Raw genomic sequence first — 20835 nt, 5'->3', positions numbered from 1 at the left:
CTTTATTAAATATAAATATGGCATAAATACGATTTTACATATTTTCATCTACTTAACTGCAAAGGGCTCCAATGCGCGCACACACACACATATATATATATATATATATACACATGTATTTATGTGCTTATATGTGTATCTATGTCTGTAAATACATACAGTATATTTATATATTTATGTGCTTATATGTGTATCTATGTCTGTAAATACTTATATACACATATAAAAATGTAAATACATATGTATGTACATAATACATACATATATATATATATACCAAGTGAACAACGTTGTTTAAAATTGTATGCTCTATGAATCATGAAAGAAAAAATTGGGGTTTCATGCCCCTTTCATTCTGAAGAATGATGTTTCCACTATCCCCAAAAAGGTTATAGTGTATTCTGCAAAATCAGCAACTTGACTTTGCAACATTCTACACAGTGATTGGTTAATAAGTGCACAAACTCATTTATATCTGTCCATTTGATAAGATAAACAGAATTAAGACACATTTAAAGGGGTGTATCACATTTGTTACCAAAATTCCTGATTTCAATTTTTGCAAAAAAGCTTTATTTTATACTGTGTGTAGATCTTTTCTAGTGGTGTCTCCAGGAACCATAAATAAAGGGTTGCACAGGGTTCCAAATTTAAAAGTAGAGGGGACACTAAAAATATCCAGGGTCAAGGGCTTGCCAAAAAAATAATGATAAATAATGAAGCATTCACCTATATATATATATATATATATATATATATATATATATATAAAAAAAAGCTTACTAGACTATTTTTTTTAACACTCACAGACACATATGGCTAGTTTATGAGTAAAGCACAATTTATTGCTCTCACTCACTTGTTTACTTTGCTAGACAGAAGATTTTTATGCATGTCCAGTTGAACTCAGATTACAATTTGAAAGTAAAATATTTGCGCACGAACGCTAACCCAATGCACACAAAACGACAAACTTCGAATATCACAAACTCCTTAACGTATTCCCCCATAGACTTCCATGGAGTGTGAAAACGGAAAAAAAACTAACACCCTTACTCGTGCGCAAACCTTATCATGTTTAACCAAATGTGCTAACACTACATGGAATATGAATATTTCACATTCCAATGTTCTTCACATAGCAGACTATGTTCTATTTATTCTTAAATATACAGTATATATATATATATATATATATATATATATAATATATATATATATATATACCATCAAAACAAGCAGCACTCCAATGGTCTTATATCCATATGTCACCTTTATTAAGTGAACGTAAGTTTGAGGACGGGTTTTTTGTAGCCCGAAAACGTTCACTTAATAAAGGTGACATATGGATATAAGACCTTTGGAGTGCTGCTTGTTTTGATGGTATTATTATTGTGGCTCTAAGCACCCAAGGCTCATACATATAGGATCTGGAGTGCACTTTGCTGGATATTTCTATATATATATATAAATATATACACACACATACATATAGATATATAGGTAGACATATATGTGTATAGGTATAGATATATATAGGAATATCAATTTAAAAATACTTAGCACATATTCCCATATAAGGAGAAAAAGGAATGAGGACTCGCTGGAGCAGGTAACCAAGTGGTTTTATTCAAGCATTCGATGTGGAGCACAAAACAGTGTACAAGGCTAGTGCTTACAGTCCTGACGCGTTTCGCGCATGCTCAATGCGCTTCATCAGATATATATATATATACCTGTATATAGGAATATCTATCTTTAAATACATAGAACATATTCTGCTATGTGCAATGTGAAATATGTATACTTAATATACAGTATAACACTTTATTAAATATAAATATTGCATAAATACGATTTTACATATTTTCATCTATTTAACTGCAAAGGGCTCCAATGCACGCACACACACACACACACATATATATATATATATACACATGTATTTATGTGCTTATATGTGTATCTATGTCTGTAAATACATACAGTATATTTATATATTTATGTGCTTATATGTGTATCTATGTCTGTAAATACTTATATACACATATAAAAATGTAAATACATATGTATGTACATAATACATATATATATATATATATATATATATATATATATATATATATATATAAAGACAGAAGATAAATGAACCAGTAGAAAGAATCCACTGAATCACTCCTAGGCGCTCACTGTCAAATAAAGGCTATGCCACAAGGTATATACTCTATACCCAGCACCTCATAAAAAATTCCAGCAAGATGTATCCAGCTGCCAAACCCCAAATGGCAGAGGAGACCTATCACTCCTCAATAAAGAGACATAAATAGAAAGAGGCAGGGTGGCGCAGAAAACTCAAACTAGAAAATACAATAAAAATAAAATACAATACAGTTTACAGTAAAATATTATAGCAATATATAGTAAAATGAAATAATATAATGTGATACAAATGACTATTAGCTGTAAAAAATCCTAAACGATCAGAAGTAATCAGGAGCACATCAAATATGGAGAGCAAAGTCTTCAGGCGTTAGTCCCCTATTAGATGTACACTTACTTGAATGAACCTCAATCACATGAGGTAAGAATGTAGCACTTTCATAAAAGAGTAAGGCACTCCCTGTAGAAAAGATAGAACGATCAACTGGATCTCCCAGAGTGTAGACTTCTGTATCTTGGAATATGGATAGTAGAATCCTCCAAATGTCCTCGTGCTCTCTTTAGTAAGTAGTAAGTAGTAACTTCCAATTCTTTGTTACTGGGCATCAAGGTTGCTTAGGGTCACTTGTCACTGTTCTGCCCTTCTATATGCAGTCCTCTAACTCCCTCGCTGGCTGAGGAAGGAAGTGGAATTATGCCTCCTCCTAATAATTCACAAGAGGAGGTTAAACCTCATTCCCACGGAACAAGGAGATTCAATCAATTTAATTCTACAGTGCTGTAGTAGTGTGCACCGCTGCTCAATCACAAGTTCACAACAACCGGCTAAGGCTTTAAGTCTTTACATTTAGTTACAGACTGGGACTCCCAGTCTGTAACTTAATGTAAAGACTTAAAGCCTTAGCCGGTTGTTGTGAACTTGTGATTGAGCAGCGGTGCACACTACTACAGCACTGCAGAATTAAATTGATTGAATCTCCTTGTTCCGTGGGAATGAGGTTTAACCTCCTCTTGTGAATTATTAGGAGGAGGCATAATTCCACTTCCTTCCTCAGCCAGCAAGGGAGTTAGAGGACTGCATATAGAAGGGCAGAACAGTGACAAGTGACCCTAAGCAACCTTGATGCCCAGTAACAAAGAATTGGAAGTTACTACTTACTACTTACTAAAGAGAGCACAAGGACATTTGGAGGATTCTACTATCCATATTCCAAGATACAGAAGTCTACACTCTGGGAGATCCAGTTGATCGTTCTATCTTTTCTACAGGGAGTGCCTTACTCTTTTATGAAAGTGCTACATTCTTACCTCATGTGATTGAGGTTCATTCAAGTAAGTGTACATCTAATAGGGGACTAACGCCTGAAGACTTTGCTCTCCATATTTGATGTGCTCCTGATTACTTCTGATCGTTTAGGATTTTTTACAGCTAATAGACATTTGTATCACATTATATTATTTCATTTTACTATATATTGCTATAATATTTTACTGTAAACTGTATTGTATTTTATTTTTATTGTATTTTCTAGTTTGAGTTTTCTGCGCCACCCTGCCTCTTTCTATTTATATATATATATATATATATATATATATATATATATATATATATATATATATATATATATATACACACAACACACAGAGAAAGTCCAGCACTCGTTTGCATGCTCTCAGCTAAGATTAAAAGCAAAACTGGAAGAGTTAGTTACCGCATCTGGCCAAATTGGACAAGCCCAGGTACCACGTCAAGGTTTCCCCCAAAACCTGGGTACCTAATACAGTCATACAAATGCAAGCTCTTAATCAAACAAACTGGGAACAAGTGAAGGGTGCATAGGCTTATGTAAACACCCTAACTACACATATACAAAACACGGAAGGGGACTGCACTCTCAGACTGGACTGGGTACACATCCTATGACACTGCAACATGCTCAGCCCTGGGGGCTCAATAGCACTCTCAGGAAGCTGGGCTGGCTCCACAGTCCCAGGCAGTTCCCTTCCGTGTTTTGTATATGTCTAGGGTGATTACATAAGCCTGTGCACCCTTCACTTGTTCCCAGTTTGTTTGATTTCGAGCTTGCATTTATATGGCTGTATTAAGGACCCAGGTTTTAGGAGAGATCTTTATGTGGTACCTGGGCTTGTCCCATTTGGCCAGATGTGGTAACTTACTCTTCCAGTTTTGCTTTTAATCTTAGCTGAGAGCTTGTAAGCGAGTGCTGGACTTTCTTTGTGTGTTGTATTAATTTATTTTGTAATTCTCCCTATGGGCATTGCACCCAGACATGTCTGGGGATAACTACCTGTGACTCTGAAGACAACCCAGCTTCCTGAGAGTGCTATTGCGCACCCAGGGCTGAGCATGTTGCAGGGTCATAGGATGTGTACCCAGTCCAGTCTGAGAGTGCAGTCCCCTTCCGTGTTTTATATATATATATAATATATATATATATATATATATATATATATATATATATATATATATATATATATATACTGTAAAAAATGTCTGTGAAATTAATTGTAAAATGCTGTAAAATCATGACATCAAAATTGTGTAAATTGAAAAACAATAAAACTGTGTTAAATTTGCAGAAATATTATGAAAATACTAAAAAATACAATTGTAAATCCAGAACCATCCACAACTGTTAATTTTACAGTAAGAATATGTTAAAATAATCTATTTATTTGTATATTTTACAGAATACAGTAGTTTAAACAGAGAAAACACTGTAATACCTAAAGCAAAACAATACAGTTAAAATTGCAAGCTGAGAGTGTTAAAATAATGTTTTTGTTAGGCAGATTTCATAGGTTTCAAAATCCAGTCGTGTCTGTTTAGAATTGAGCAGGCCTAACAATATATTAGTAAACTATAGTAAAACTATAATAGAAGTAGGTCACTTTTTAAAAAAAATAAAATAAATCCATTACATATGAACTATTTAAAAGATGTAGCGTTTTTTTGTTATAAATGCAGCCTCCCATAAAGGAAGTGACAGAGCAGGAAGTACAATCAGCTTCCTGTAGGGCTCAAGTCAGTGTTGACCACACATCTAGGCAATATTTATAGTAAATAAAACACAGACACAGAACATGGGGGAAAAAGGCAGCAGCCCGCATTTATTATTTTAAAATGATTGAAATAAAACTTTATTAAAACAACAATAACATTAAAAGGTGCTTGCCCAAATTAACATAACGTGCCTTCCACTGGCGCTCCGCCAGGCACGCCCACATCCATAACCACTCCCCTTCCCTGAGGAGGTACCCAGAATAATTATATAAACTTAGCGGCTAGCACCCCGCAACAGCTGCAACAACCACTTACCAAAAGGGGAGGGAGGGTGCTTCTCTTCACAGGTCTTCTCTCCTGCACAGCTAACCAACGAGTGAGCAACGGCTCACAGGACCACGCCCCTATGCCTAGAGTGAGGTCATTGGCCCATCCTCTCACAGGCATTCCTCCGGGGCTCGATTGACCACACATCTAGGCAATATTTATAGTAAATAAAACACAGACACCGAACATGGGGGAAAAAGGCCGCAGCCCGCATTTATTATTTTAAAATGATTGAAATAAAACTTTATTAAAACAACAATAACATTAAAAGGTGCTTGCCCAAATTAACATAACATGCCTTCCACTGGCACTCCACCAGGCACGCCCACATCCATAACCTCTCCCCATCCCTGAGGAGGTACCCAGAATAATGATATAAACTTAGCGGCTAGCACCCCGCCACTGCTCGAAATCCTTTCGAGCACCCACCCACAGGGCAAGGGCCTTTTTCACCCCTTCGCTCATGTTGAAATTAAAAAGATGTAAACCAATTTTATTAAGATGAACACCATCTTTCAAAAAGAAACAACTTCCGGATTCTCTTTCAAACTCCACGTGTCTGACACCAAAACCCCCCAATTTCGTAACAAAGCTAGTAATAGTCCGATTAACCTTCCTGGAAGAATCCAACCTTTTAAGATCCCAAGCAGCTCTCCAGCACAGTCTGCATTCGATTTCCGACCATACTATCAAAATATTGGGAAACAATTCTTTTAACCTAAAAATATCCCTTTTTATAATGTCAGTCAGGCACTTTTGAGCCATAAAACCCAGATCATTACCCCCTGCATGAATAATTAAAATGACAGGTGGATGAAAAAGCCTTGCCCAGCTAATCACTTTACTTAATAGCTGATCCCACTTCATACCCCTAATACCCTAATACCGAACCATTTAATTAAGATCTCCTCAGAAGAACAGCTAAGTTGCATCCCTGATTCTCTGACTGCTGCCTCTTTCCTTGCCCAATATATATATGCGTGTCCCACGATCCAACAATGAAGGGGACCTGCCAAAAAATAAAAACTAACTATAACTTTATAACTTATAAACAAGATCTGGTCTAACATATAACTTAAAGCAATCAGATCTCCATCTCCCAATCTTTTTAACTGTACCAACATTCAACCCAGAAATACTCGCTTCAGTTGCTGCCCCGATTCTAAAAGAATGACAACCAAATTCTTTACTATCCAGACCGATCATTTCTAAAGCCTTCTTCATCACTGATTCAAATTGAAAATGGGATAAAGAAGTCCCATCTTCATGAACCAATAATGGAATACCATCGATACATCTTCTGACCAATAGAAAATCCCTAACTGCCGTAACCGGGCAGCACCAACCCTCAATTTCTTTCAAGCAAATCCAACAACCTTTTCCCATTTGGTCAGTCTTTGATTTTCTCAACCATAAAAGCACTTCATGCGGATTCAACACCACATCTTTATAATACAAACCACCAAAACTCCAGTGATTAGAAGAAACCAACTCTGAAATCAAAAAGGCAACTCTAAATAAAAGAATTTCAAATTGGGAAAAACAAATCACAGGAAGAACATTAACAAGCCTAACCAACACCGAAAAAACCAAGGGCCTCCTATTATCTACAGAAACCTTACCCCTAATTAGACTTCTAACAGCCATTCGCACGCAAAATTTCTTTGACAAATCGACCCAACCTAAGAGGTTAAACAAGAAGGATAATGCTGCCATATTCCTCTGAACCACATATTCCTCTCTCTCCATTCCTCAATCCAATCCATCAACAAAAACTCCTCCTTATTTCCATCAAAAACAGCTATTTTATTTAACCACTGCTCCCACACAGATAGGTAAGCCTTCCAAGTACTAGGAGCTAAGGCTCCCCTCACTGACCTCAACAGTCTAGGAAGTTCAGGTACCACATTTCTTCCGGGCAAGGAGAACCGATCCCATCCGCATCTGGCACTGCCTCCCGGAATCTCCGCCACTGAAAACGAGAAAGAGCGTCAGCCCCAACATTCTCTTTTCCAGGAACATGAATAGCTCTGAAATAGACATTATGCTTCATACACTAAAAAACAAACATCCTGAGCAACCCAATCACTGGCTTAGAACTGGATGATAGGCGGTTGATAGCAAAAACAACCCCCATGTTATCAGAATGAAAAACCACTTTTCTATTCTCAAATTCGAAACCCCAAATTTTTAAAGCTACAACCAGCGGAAATAATTCCAGAAATACAAGGTTTTTAGTCAAACCCGTAGACGCCCAATACTCAGGCCAAGCACCAGCGCACCATTTTTTCCCAAATAGGGCTCCAAAACCATGCGCCCCCGAAGCATCAGTGAATAAATGAAGCTCACTACTTAAAATCTCCGGAGCTTGAATTAAGGATTTACCATTAAAATCCTTTAGGAAAGCCTTCCACACTTTCAAGTCTTAATTTACCTGTACGGACAAACGAATCCTAAAGTGGGGAATTTTAACTCCCACCGTAGATAAAGATAATCGTCTGCAAAAAATCCTTCCAACCGGAATGATTTTACAAGCAAAATTCAGCTTACCAACTAAAGACTGAATATCCCTTAAGGAAGGCTTTTTCCTTGAAAGGGCCTTATCAATTGAAGACACCAAATCCTGAATTTTTTCCAAGGGAAGTCTGCATTCCATAGAAACAGCATCAATACAGATGCCCAGAAAACTAATCACAGAAGAAGGGCCTTCAGTTTTTTCACTAGCAACAGGGATCCCAAAATCCCTAGCTACCGACATAAAAGAATCCATCAGAATTTGGCATGAATTAAGCCCTTCAGGACCCACAAAAAGAAAATCCTCCAAATAATGAATGACAGATGACAAACCCGAAATCTGTTTGACTACCCATTCTATGAAACGACTACATTTTTCAAAATAAGAACAGGAAATGGAACAGCCCATAGGCAAACATAAGTTCACAAAATAAAAGCCATTAACAAAACAACCCAATAAGTGATGACAAGAAGGGTGAAAAGGTAAAAGCCTAAATGGCGACTCAATATCCACTTTCGCCAACAAGGCGTTAGGACCTGCATCACGAACCAAATCTAAAGCCTTATCTGACTGCAGATAACTCTGGATCAATCCCATCATTAACCGAAAAACCTTTCGGGAAGGACAAATGATGAATCAATCTAAATTGATTTGGATCTTTCTTGGGAACAACGCCCAAAGGAGAAACTCTTAAATTCTTAAAAGGAGGGACAGAAAAAGGGCCCGCCATCCTACCCATAGATATTTCCTTCTGAATCTTTGACACCACCACTTCAGGAAAATCCAATGCAGACTTCAAGTTCCCAGCAAAAACAGATACAATCCCCTCATGAAAGGGGATATAAAAACCATCAGAAAAACCCTTCAACAAAATCTCAGAATCAAGCTGCTTAACCTTTCTTCTACCGTACAATTTTAACCACGGCGCCATCTTTCGACTTTCACTGGCGTCCTGGCTTTGAACAACATTATCTCCTTTTTGTGAAAGATTTACCTTTCTTGAAACACTGCACTTGAGTGGATTCCTCCACAAAAGGAACATTTATGCTTGTATTTACAAGCGGTCCCAAATTTACAGGCCCCTTCATTAAATTGGAAACAAAGCACTTTCCTAAAGGCCACTGCTGATGATGCCGTAGAGGGGGCATTGCTTCCTCCCCCCGAACCACGAAAGGGAGTCATGAGCTCCAACCATATACCCATGTCCCTGTCGTCCCATCTCATCTCAGGCCGAACCGCCAAACGCTGACAGAACTGCTCGTCATACTTCCACCACGCAAGACCTCCATAGGTACGACAAGCACTAGCAATCTCGTTAAGGTAACAAAATAACGAAGAACAAAGCTCTGGGTTCTTCTCACCAATTACACTTGCCAAAATACAAAACGCAGTTGACCAGTTAGACAATGTTTTTGGCAATTTCCTAAATTTCTTTTTACGTTCCTCCTCCTCTTTCTTCACCGACTCGCTTCTAGAATCATCTTTAACATCAAACACCTGGTCAACCGGAAGCAGGGAAAATATTTCAATAAACTCCCTCTTCCAAATCTTTTCTTTTACCTCTTTAGCTAAGTGAATCCCCAGAGGACCAACAGAACATAAACATGGGTGCCTAAAAGCCTGATCAGATACTTTCGAATGCCCAACCATGCTCGCACTCGCTGAAATCACAGAAACAGCCTGTTCCGGGGGACCACCCCCAGACGGCACATTCTGCGACACCCACACCCCCACCGGGCCAGAAGGGCCAGCAACACTAGACGTACCGCTATTTTCCAACTGAGAAACTAAGTCTTTCAAACCTTTTAGCATCAAGTCACACCTTGCATCAGAGGCACTCACATCAGGAACAGCAAAAATACTTGTACTCTCACCTGCATTATTAGTCACTACAGGAGACTCCCTTGTAATGACCGTATCACTCCTTGCTTCCTGTTGTGCTGACTCGCTGCCTTGCCTCTGGCTTTCTCTTTCTTTATACCTCCTTTTTATAGGAGTCCTAGACCTTCTGGGTCTCCCCCGTTCCTTTGACTGTCTATCCAGGGATCCCCATACTGAAGATTCACCTGGATCCTGATTTTTTCTGAAGCTAATAGGCGAACGGGATCTCTCCCGCCGCTGTGATACTGGAATCCTGGAACTGTCCTCTTGTCTTTTTCTTTCAACTTGTACTACCTGAGGCTGAGAGGATGCGTAATCCCTATTAGCTAACCCTCTAGCATTATGACTACCACTGACCTCCCCGGAGCCCCTCCTAGAATGAACACTCCCCATATCTTTCCTAACCACTGATTCAACCCCTAACATGCTTCCTAACATATTACCCTTAGAACTACCACTTTCAGGAACTAATGCCCTAATTAATTGCGATAAAACCTCCAAACCCCTTACCTGTTCCGTAGACACTGGTCCAGATATAGCCAGTTGCTCCTCATCCTCACCAAAGTCACTATAATGCTCATCAATCCACAATGAATCTGCATCTTCCTGCATCCTAGAAGGAAGAGTGTCACTGCTCTGGCCTGCAGACATGTATCTAGAATGCACAGAATCTGAGGAAAAAGAAACATTAGCCTGCCTAGAGGCAGCCTCCCTAACATCCTTGTCACTTGCTCTATTAATGCCTTTACTCAACCTCAAATAATCCTCCCTATTGCTAGCACCTTCTCTGAAACTCTCCCACCTTTCTGCACTACCTGGCCTAACATCCACCTCAGCGTTTTCAGCTCCTAAACCTGTATTGCAGTGCTTCCTTTTTGCAACTGCTTTTCTCCCTGTTCCACCTGAAGCTGAATTAGAGCCTACTTCTAACCTAGGCTCTAAATTACCCCTTGGCTTATTAGCCGTACTATTCTTGTCCTGAGTTGAAGACTCCATATTGCCCTTCGAGTTCTTAGGCTTAATAGCCGTTACAGGCCTATCCAGATTAGTAGCTCTAATATATCCCCTCATATTCGGGCCGGTGTATGAATTTCCTGGGTCAACGGCCGTAAACCTCTCCTGGCCACTGAAGCTATCCACAAACCCATCACCAGCACCGCCAGATAAAATGAATGCCCCCTGGTTAGTCTTAAGACTCCTGCTATGCATACCCCCAGGCCTAGTGGCCGTTAACACCTCCTGGTAACTTGTGTTGCTTGGGCCTGGTAAGGCCGTAATATCCGGAATTGGCGCCAATATACTTACGAGACGCTCCTCATCCGAATCTTCTTCACCAGCCGCCATTTCCGCTTCGTCCGACTCCACCTCTTCACCAAACGAGACACCGGCACCTGAAAAAGAAGAAGGATTACCTGCTGCAGTCTCTCCTTGAAGAAACCGTGACTCGTCCGGCCTGCTGAAGATTCCGGTTCCTGTCCGACGTCCAACAGCTCCTTCTTTCTTCTCCGACGCCACCCGCTGACCAGATCCTCCTGCTGATGACTTCACCGGCTTCTTCCTCCGACTCCCGGACTCCTGCCTCTTCACCATGGATGGACTCAGTCTCTCTGGCGGGCGGGATCTGCGAACCGGCCTGGATACTTCACCACCCGCCGTGACCGCACCTCCGGTTCCAGCATCTTCCTCCACAGCAAGACGCCTCCGGATCCACTCCTCACCCTTCGACGACAGCAGCTCCTGGACTGTAGAAAGAATCTTCTGGAAATCCGCCATGGTGAGTATAACAGGGACGCTTCTCTTCACAGGTCTTCTCTCCTGCACAGCTAACCAACGAGTGAGCAACGGCTCACAGGACCACGCCCCTATGCCTAGAGTGAGGTCATTGGCCCCTCCTCTCACAGGCATTCCTCCGGGGCTCGATTTCTTATCATCCATCTTGTTCACAGCTCCTGCTCTTTGCATAACCTAATAACTGTAATAAGCAGTAGATTACTTGCTAACATTGTTCTACATTCTATTTACATTGATTATCCTGCATTCCTGCCTATTTTTTTTTTCTTATGTCAGAATTATGTAGCATAAAGTTGCTGCACCATGATACTGCACATGTGCTTATTGTAATTCCATTCTATTCTTTTAGTATTTACAATTTCTACTTGAGCTATCACAGCAATAAATTCAGTCTTTTCAAAGACAAAACCACTATTTCTGTCTGCCTTGTTTATAGCTGTATAGTTCCAGACATTCCAACTCTCCCTGAAGTTCAGGGAGTCTCCCTGATTGTAATAGCAGCTCCGTGATGCCAGCAAATGGAATGCAATATCCCTGAAACTCCAAGTACCATGATCCAATGTGACCCAAATCCGGAAAAGTGTTTCTTTAAGGAATGCCTTTAGTTGCTGGGACGTTATGGAACCCATAAAGCATCAGTAACCAAAAAGCCCCCACTTATTCTAATAAAATAAAACACAAATACTACCTTATTTACTGTACGTAATTAAACTTTGTATTCTAAAATATTTAAGCATTCAACAAGCGTACAATCACTGGAATATAGGTTTATTGTATGTGGTTGTGTAATAAAGCTACTTTTTTTTAATGTGACTTTAGTGGGAAGCTACTTTAATCATAAGTCTCTATCTTATTTAGGGTTTCAAGGTGTCCAATATATAACTGGGAGGGGGGTGGCGGCGCAGTAGCGGGTGAGCGCACCTCCCTGAAATGTGTTTTTGCATGTTGGGATGTCTGTAGTTCCACAGTTACTGGAGTCAGGAAATATTTTGTAGTCATAATACTAATGCTGACTGACTGAGGGTTAATTCATTAGTCTGGTAGGTTTCATGCTCACTGCTTAACTTTTTCAGCATTTGTGGAGCAGTGGATTTTGCGATCATCCATGTAAGGTAAAACGTATAAAACAGGCAATTTTGTTAGTTTGCTAAAATTGATTACCTTTTCTTTTTCCCAGCAAAACACTTGAGACGTTGAGAGGTTATATACTGCACTGTAGGGTTTATAGGAATGAACCCCATTGCTTTTTCAAAAGTGTTAGCGCTGGCTGCAAGCAGACATTTTGTACGTATTCAGCTTCTAAAGCTCGTTTCTATTGTGTTCACAATGTGCATGAACCCTCTGTTACTGCTAGAGACTTTGGGCGCCATGTACTAAGCTTCGAAGTGACCGTCCGTCTGTATTTCCGCGTCAAAATTCGCTCACGATCTGCTTCTCGTATGTATCAATCTGCGATCTGCTCGAAAAACCACTATTTTCATCAGCGATCGTAATTTTACTCAACTCATCGTTCCGAAGCCTTTTTCCACTTACTACATGTTCGATCACACGTAAATTCGCTGTAATCGGAAATTATGAATGTTACAACTAATCCGCCCGCTCCAACTTTCACTGTAACTTCGCGTGATTTGCTTCACGACCATTTAGGTAGCAAATACAATAGAAAACTATAGGGGGTATCAACCTGACGCCAGGTAGAAGTACTTAAGTGAAAGGACTAGACTACTATTGTAGCATTATTGGTTTTTGGATCAGTGAATGAAGATGGAGACACTTTTACACATGTTTCTTTTCCGATTAATTCAATTACGAGGAAGAAGGGCTATACAGGCACCGGTTAACAACTTGCAAAGAAGGAGAGGTAGAAGAATTAGAGTCCCTAGAGTTTTCCTTCCACGTATGGGTTTGGAAAGCATTTCTGATCGAGAGATTATCCAGAGATTCCGTTTGGACAGAGAAGCTATTATGCAACTTTACAATGAAATAGCAGAATACCTTGAACCAATGACAGCGCGTTCACAAGCCATACCCGGACTATTAAAACTGTTGGCAGCCTTACACTTTTTTGCCACCGGTTCATTCCAAGCTGTGTCTAGCGTTATAATTGGCATCAGCCAGTCTGCTTTTTCGAGGCACCTAACCAAAGTTATTGATGCTTTGATGGTCGTCTTTCCAAGGTACGTGTGCCTTCCATCGACTCCAGAAGAGCAAGCCATCTTGTCAAAGTGAATACCGAAAAGTAAATAAACAATATTCTAAGATTTCTGGGAAAATGCACATTCTTATACATGTCAGCAGCCAGACGTTGCCGCTTGTCTGGCGATTATGACACCTAGATCGTCACGTGGGTAAAGAACTAAACCAATCAGGTCGCAGACTGCTTCTTAACTTTGCTCTTTCACGCTGAACGAAGCTTCAAAGTTATCAATAATCCGATTGTCTTCGACACACAATAGACGCGAAATTTTACGGCTTGGTTTTTAGTACATTCATGTAACGAAGTGCCATCCACATGGTGCGAATGCCGGCGGGTTATTTCGATACGGTCTGTGCGAAAAAATTGACGCCTTAGTACATGGCGCCCTTTGTTACAGATTTTAAATGTGTCATTTTGCGGTGTCAGCTCCAATTTCATACATTGGTCTTTTTTAATTTGCTCTTGTATTTTTCTTCCTTTCTCTATTTTCTGTCCATTTGGACACAGATTCATGTTGCACAAAGTTTTGTTTTTTACTGTAATGTATGTTTTTATACAAAAAAAATATTCTGCTATTCTTCAAGATGTTTTATGTTGTGTGTGGATCAAAACATTATGCTCGACAACATGATGTTTCCACCCCCTGGGAATTCCCCCGGATTGGCCAGACACTCCATCGACTATTCCAGGGTGGAAGAAGCCGCTGATCTTGGTGTGATTAGCAGAACAGTGAGTATACTGGACGAAGTGTGGAGGACGTTGTCTGCAGGGAACGGGGAAACCCTGCGACATTTCCCACATTTCATCTACAGCAAAATGGTTAATAATATTTAATTATTAATTTTAATTATTATTTAAATAACACTTTAAATATTTAATTAATAATAGCTTGAAAAGATGTTTTAGAATTGATGTGAATTTTGTTGTTGTTAATTAAGCTATTTTATTATTAATACAGTCACCTGTTTTTCTTCTATTTCCCAAGGTGTTTTTTTTTTCCATCAACCCAGAGAAGGGCACAAAAGTAGAGAAGACAAATAAATCCCGTCATTATGTGAACCCTAGAGTTCTTACCTTGATTCAGGATGTCTGACTATGAACTTAAAGGGACATTAAACCCACATTTTTTTCTTTCATGATTTAGAAAGAGAATGCAATTTTAAACATCTTTCTAATTTACTTCTATTATCTAATTTGTTTTATTCTCTTGATATTCTTTGCTGAAAAGCATATCTAGATATGCTCAGTAGCTGCTGATTGGTTGTTGCACATAGAAGTCTCGTGTGATTGGCTCACCCATGTACATTGCTTTTTCTTCAACTAAGGATATCTAAAAAATTAAGCAAAATAAATAATAGAAGTAAATTGTAATGTTGTTTAAATTTATATTCTCTATCTGAATCATGAAAGAAAGATTTTGGGTTTAGTGGCCCTTTAATAGCAAAATAGAATGATCCAGGCACTCTATGTAGGTAAGATAGGCAGATTTATTTTGACAAACACGCAGCAATGTTTTGACTCTCAATGGAGTCTTTTTCTATTGGGAATCGAAACGTTGCTCCATGTTTGTCCAAATAAATTTGCCTATCTTACCTACATCTTTCTATTTTGCTATTGATATTTAGGGACCCTGCCAGTCCTGGACTTGGATGCACCTTGGAGGGTAATGGAAGAGTGCGGTTCCTCTTTTGCTTTACTGTGAATATGGGCTTAAAGGACCAGTCAGCAAAGTATATTTGCATAATCAACAAATGCAAGATAACAAGACAATGCAATAGCACTTAGTCTGAACTTCAAATGAGTAGTAGATTTTTTTTCTGACAATTTTTACACTTTTTACACTCCCCCTGTACCATGTGACAGCCATCAGCCATTCACAAATGTATACACGTACCATGTGACAGCCATCAGCCATTCACAAATGCATACACACTTATTCTTGCACATGCTCAGTAGGAGCTGGTGACTCAAAAAGTTTAAATATAAAAAGACTGTGCACATTTTGTTAAGTAAATTGGAAAGTTGTTTAAAATGGCATGCTCTATCTGAAAAATTCAATAATTCAAGGGTCTAAAGAAAATACAAACATAATTGAAAGAATCCAAGCAGTCTTTTTTTCAGTGAAAATTAATACTCTGCACACTTGCACAGAGTAAGAAAAAGAGCACAGAAGAAGACCACGGAAGCTAATGTTTACAGCGGATTGATACATACTAAAAGTGGAAGTGAGAAGAACCGGTAGCCCTACAACATCCTCCACCTTGTGAGACTTACGTGGTAAAGATCTGCAATACCAGCATTTCAATCGTGACACAAACACATCCAAGAGGTCAGAGGTGAGATCGGAGGCCGGACGGTCCAAGGCTAGACCGCAAACGTATTGGCTATTTTGTATAACAGCTCTATACCGAAACGGCAAAGGGACTGGTAAAGTATCCCCACTATTCATTTATTTGTATCAATACTGCAATGAATCTTTGTAAACACATTGGATAGCTCACACAGATTGTAACTTTAACTAATCAGATCATATATCAGAGTCAGACCCGTTAAAACCCTGAAAGTTTTTATGCAACCCTGAAAGTTTTTATGCAGCCCTGGGAGTTCTTATGCAAGTTTTTATGGGAGTTCTTATGCAAGTTTTTATGCAGCCCTGGGAGTTCTTATGCAAGTTTTTATGGGAGTTCTTATGCAAGTTTTTATGCAGCCCTGGGAGTTCTTATGCAAGTTTTTATGCAGCCCTGGGAGTTCTTATGCAAGTTTTTATGCAACCCTGGGAGTTCTTATGCAAGTTTTTATGGGAGTTCTTATGCAAGTTTTTATGCAAGTATAATCAATTTTGCAAGAGTGTATCAAATTTTCTACTTCATAGGATGGATTGATACATTACACAAGTGAACTTTCTAATAAAAAGTGAACTTTGTATCAACACAATCACTGATGGATTATATTTATCAAACACATTGTAAACATATAATTTCAATTGTCTAAAGGTGGTTTTAATTAATCAGATACAGGAGTGTGGAAAGTGGTAGAAATACAGAGAAATACAGAGCTCTAACCACAGTTCAGAGGAGACGTCCTCCCCTTTTGTATATGTTTTTTGTATGTGCATATAGCATTAGACCAATTGTTTTTTAATGCAAAATTATTGTATGTTTTTTATAATTAAAATAAATGTTATATATTACAATAAATTGTATACTGTTGTAATACTCATAACTCTTTGTTTTAGAACTGTCGATGTATATCCCTAGCTTTCTAGTATTTTAAATACCGGTTAAGCTCTGTTTATCATACCTTTTTTGTACACATTTTTTTCTATCTGAATAATGAAAGGTTAATTTTGATTGAGTGTCCCTTTAAGTCAGTAAGATTTGACATGTGCCACACTCATAGCTTGAAGATTTGTTTCGGCTCATTAGCTGCCTACTTCTTCAAGCTGAAGAACCAATAAAAGTTTTAGGCAAAATTGTCAGAGTTTTATTGCTCTTATATCTCATGATTTGCATTCCTGTACGTCAATTTGGAGAGCTTGTTTGAAGATACATTTGTTCAATTTATTCTAATATGGAAATGCAGTAATCCTTTAAGAGTGTTAGAAATTCAAACTTTTAGTCATAAAACTATAACCTCTTAATTGTTCTTTGAGAACTTTTGGCGGAAAGTCTTTTCCTCTTTCTTTCTCTATTTTTCTTTAAAGGGACATGCATCACTTAAAGGGACATGAAACCCAAACATTTTCTTTAATGTTTCAGATAGAGAATACAATTTTAAACAACTTCTATTATCTAATTTGCTTTATTCTTTTGGTATCATTTGTTGAAGGAGCACTACTGGTTTCTAACAGAACACATGAGTGAGCCAATGAAAATAGGTATATATATATGCAGCCACCAATCAGCGACTAGAACCTAGGTTCTATGGGTTTCATGTCCCTTTAAAAATACCTATTGAGACAACTGTCTTATTCAGTAGTTTAGTAACTGAATGAGACATCTGATGATTAAAATGAAAAAAAAAAAAAATTTAAGCATATACTTACCTGCCACCGGTTCCTCCCCCTGTTTCTCAGTTGCATTCCAGAAATGGATAAAGTGCACACCATGCACGTGCACCTCCCTGATACGCAAGCGCCATCAGAATATTCCCCTCTGATGGAGCTTGTGTACACGTGCAGTGTGCACTTTCTGCATTCCACGTAATGCCACTGAGATGCAGGGAGGGAATGGTGTCAGGTAAGTATACACTATAAAAATTATTTTATTTATTTCATTTTAAAAATGAAACAGCTGTCTCATTCAGTTATTAAACTACTGAATAAGATAGTTGTCGTAAAAAGGGATGCATGTCCCTTTAACTTTTACTCTTTCTTTCTCTCAACTTTGTTTCTTTCCATCTCTTTTCTCTTTCAGATCCAATAAGATGATCACTAATCTGTCTGCTCTCTATTCTAATGTTTGTAAAGTACATATTACAAATTTGTATGCTGAGAAATTACAGATGTTTACTGCTTTGAAGTTAAAGGGATAGTCTAGTCAAAATTAACGTTTTATGATTCAGATAGAACAAGGAAAGGAAAGAGGTGCCATATGTGTGAATTGATAACCAACCAGGTATAAGCACATAGAAGACACAGGGTACTCGCATGGTGTAAAGGAAACCACTTGTGCCAATAAAGGCAGGCTGTTTTTTTGCAGCAGACCAGCTAGCTGAACCAGGTCAGTATAATGGAAACACAGATGCGATGATCCCCAAATGGATGGCTGGGCTCAGGTAAAACTTCACTCCCAAGGTGGAGAAACCAGAGGAGCAAAGGGGAGGCTAAACTACAACCTCCTAAGGTAGCGTAGAGGAATATGCACACAGCAATACGAGCTATTGTGAAAAACTTGTTTAATATAGCAGTATAAAAACAAAATTAAAAATAGCTCATGCTATAGTTGTGCACAAATAAAACAATGCAACGCGTTTCATGGTATCCCCCATTTCATCAGGCATTAAAACATGGTATACATTCAGACCTTAAATAGGGCTACTCTACCTAAGCACAGTATCTACCCTCCCCCTACAATTAGTGTATACACCAATAAGAGCACCCTTTGTCTCATTAGTGGTAAGTTGTCACACCTGTATTTTTAGCTCTACTAAATCCTTGGTACTTATGTTGATACATTCCAAAATTTTGATATATACAATAAACCTTAAAACCTGACTGTTCAAAAAGACCTCATGGCAAAACACGCCAGCCGTGTGATCACTACTATTGTTGTTGATTGTGACTATAATTTTCTATAAGTGCTTTACATACCTGTATTAGAGTGTTTGGATAAAAATCTTATAAATTTGATCACATATTAAAATGTCTTTTAGATCGCAATATTACTGAAGGTTCTCAACGGAGACTTTGTATCAATGTATCGAGGTTAACTACGTCACTGGATTACGGACGCTTAACTCACAATTGGACCGCTAGTGCAAGTACTACTGCCAATCCCTAAGCGGAGCTTGAGGCACCACCCACCTACATCAGCCATTTGTGTCAAATAACTAATAAGCTCTAAAGGGAAACTATAACTATTGGGCAGTGCTGACAATGCACGTGACAAGCAAAACGGGTGAACCAATCCACAGTGGAATCAAAGGAAAAAAAACATGAATATCGCCAAGCATAATAGAATATAGTAAACTGCGGATGTAAATACTAAGTGGAGCAATGGGGATATATTAACCGATGTTAGCTTAATGTGACAACATAAAATGGATATTATGAAGTTAATACTTCTGTTAAGAATTTTACCAAAGTCTTCATCTATATATAATATAATATAAAGACTAATGCTGATGGGGTAAAAGAGTGTGACAAAAAAATAAATCACAATATAAGCGAATGGATATATATACGTTGAATATTGATGAAAACATGTGTGAAAATGAAACTTACATGTATATATCTCCATGTATGTGAAGTTATATAAGTGTTGCCATGTTGTTTAACCATATAGTAAAAAGAGCATATGTTAAACAAAACAAGGGCAGTGGGCTAAACAAGTGAAATATAATAAATTAATATGTTGAATATGGAAAATGGAATGAATATTCCAAATCCAAAAAAGACTATCAATTATGTGAGACCCTAATGGGATGACTAAGTATAAAGCCCTAATGGGTATGGGATAATAAGCTGTATGAGTATGCTAAAACATATGGAAAAGGGAATGGATAAGGGTAATAATGGGTTCATTTGAAATGAGTGCAGGTGAGTTTGACTAATATTAGTATGTAAAACTATATACACCAAAATGACTGACAACACATACAAAATAAAGTGTGAAGACGATAATATAGAACAATATCCTAAACAAAGACCGTGTAAGTGTGTGGTCCTAGGCTAAGGCTGTGACAAACTGCTTACAGACTGAAATGGTTGCCAATAAAATTTAACCACCATGATTTAGAGAAATGGTGATCTAATGGAAACACCCTAATAGGATTAATGGTTATTCAAGTGATACCAAAACAAATAATATATAATAATATAGATAATCAGCCAAAAATAAGAAGAGTGACAACATTACCATGTAACTCCGGTTTACAAATCTGTTAACTGATCTTGAATAGTAGACAATAGAGTACCCACATAGTCAGTGACATACTAGACTGTAAATAAAATGAAAATGATGATAATGAATATGGAAAAACCTTATAAAAATTATACAAATTCTGCTGAATCTATAACTTTGTTAAGACCTAACGGAAACAGTGTATTAAATTTATAGATCCAAAATATCTCTCTTTGTCTGAGTCTAGTGAACCTATTTGACAGCCAACTAAAAGGGATACTTTCTAAAGGAGTTATAGTTAAATTGCAAATTCCTGGTGTGTGTTCTTGACATATGTATCTTGGTACACTATGTTTAAAAAAATTTGACTTAATAT

This window comes from Bombina bombina, chromosome 3 (genome assembly GCF_027579735.1).
Source record: "Bombina bombina isolate aBomBom1 chromosome 3, aBomBom1.pri, whole genome shotgun sequence".
NCBI classification, from domain to species: Eukaryota; Metazoa; Chordata; class Amphibia; order Anura; family Bombinatoridae; genus Bombina; species Bombina bombina.
The sequence above is the reverse complement of the archived record's forward strand: the minus strand, read 5'-3'. Positions refer to the sequence as shown.